Raw genomic sequence first — 1992 nt, 5'->3', positions numbered from 1 at the left:
TGGGGGAAATTAAAAATTGGGGGAAATTGGGAGGAAATTTTAAAATTTGGAGGAAATTAAAAATTGGGGAAAATTGGGAGGAAATTTTTAAATTTGGAGAAATTGGGAAAATTGGGAGGAAATTTTTTAATTGGGGAAAAATAAAAAGTGGGGGAAATTGAGGAAATTGGGAGGAAATTTTAAAATCTGGGGGAAATTAAAATTTGAGTGAAATTTAGGAAAATTGGGAGGAAATTTTAAAAGTTGGGGGAAATTAAAAATTGGGGGAAATTGGGGAAATTTTAAAATTTGGGGGAAATTAAAAAATGGTGGAAATTTGGAATAAATTTTTAAATTTGGGGGAAATTTAAAAATGGGGAAAATTGTGGGAAAATTGGGAGGAAATTTTAAAATTTGGGGAAATTAAAAATTGGGGAAATTGGGGAAATTGGGAGGAAATTTAAAAATTTGGGGGAAATTGGGAAATTTGGGAGGAAATTTTAAAATTTGGGGGAAACTAAAAATTGGGGGGAGTAAATTTTAAAATTTGGGGGAAATTAAAAATTGGAGAAATTGAAACATTTGGGGGAAATTGGAAATTTTAGGGGAAATTAAAAATTGGGGAAATTGGGACAATTGGGAGGAAATTTTTTAATGGGTGAGAAATTGAAAAATGGGGGAATTGAAAAATTTAGGGGGAAATCGGAAAATTGAGGGAAATTGGGGGAAATTGGGGAAAAGTGGCAGAATTTTAAAATTGGGAGGAAATTTAAAAATTTGGGGGAAATGTAAAATTGACGGAAATTGGGAAAATTGGGAGGAAATTTAAAAATTTGGGAGAAATTAAAAATTGGGGGAAATTGGGAAAATTGGGAGGAAATTTAAAAATTTGGGAGAAATTAAAAATTGGGGGAAATTAGGAGGAAATTTTAAAATTGGGGAAAATTTAAAATTGGGGGAAATTTGGAAAATTGGGAGGAAATTTTAAAATTTGGGGAAAATTAAAAATTGGGGAAAATTGGGACAATTGGGAGGAAATGTAAAAATGGGTGAGAAATTAAAAATTGGGGGAATTGAAAAATTTGGGGGAAATTGGAAATAAATTAAATTGGGGAAAATTAAAATTGGGAAAAAATGAAAATGGGAAAAAATTAAAATTGGGGGAAAATAAAATTGGGGAAAAATGAAATTGGGAAAGAAATAAAATTGGGGGGAAATAAAAATGGAGAAAATTGAAATTGGGAAAAAAAATAAATTGAGGAAAAAATAAAATTGGAAAAAAATAAAATTGGGGGGAAAAAATTGGGGAAAAATGAAATTGGGAAAAAATAAAATCAAGGGAAAATTAAAATTGGGAAAATAAAATTGGGGAAAATTGAAATTGGGAAAAAAAATAAATTGAGGAAAAAATAAAATTGGAAAAAAATAAAATTGGGGGGAAAAAATTGGGGAAAAATGAAATTGGGAAAAAATAAAATTGAGGGAAAATTAAAATTGGGAAAAAAATAAAATTGGGGAAAAATTAAAACTGGGGGGAAATTAAAATTGGGAAAAAATAAAATTGGGGGAAAAATAAAATTGGGGAAAAATTAAAATTGGGGGAAATTAAAATTGGGGGGAAAATTAAATTGGGGACAAATTAAATTGGGGACAAATTAAAATTGAAAAAATAAAATTGGGGAAAAATTAAAATTGGGAAAAATTAAAATTGGAAAAAAATTAAAATGGGGGAAAAATAGAATTGGAAAAATTAATATTGGGGAAAAAATAAAATTGGGAAAAAAATTAAAATTGGGGAAAAATAAAATTGAGGAAAAAATAAAATTGGGGGGAAATTAAAATTGGGGAAACAAAATAAAATTGGGCATCAAAATAAAACTGAAAAATCAAGATTGGAAAACGAAAATTTCAAATTCAGGCTTGAAAATCTGAACAAACCTTCCGATTCTTTGGGGAGAAATGGCCTCAAATCCCCCGAATCCACCCCAAAATTGTGTCCCCCCCCCCCAGGAG

Source organism: Chaetura pelagica, unplaced genomic scaffold (genome assembly GCF_000747805.2).
Source record: "Chaetura pelagica isolate M959 unplaced genomic scaffold, ChaPel_1.0 scaffold1038, whole genome shotgun sequence".
NCBI classification, from domain to species: domain Eukaryota; kingdom Metazoa; phylum Chordata; class Aves; order Apodiformes; family Apodidae; genus Chaetura; species Chaetura pelagica.
This window is presented reverse-complemented; position numbering follows the sequence as displayed.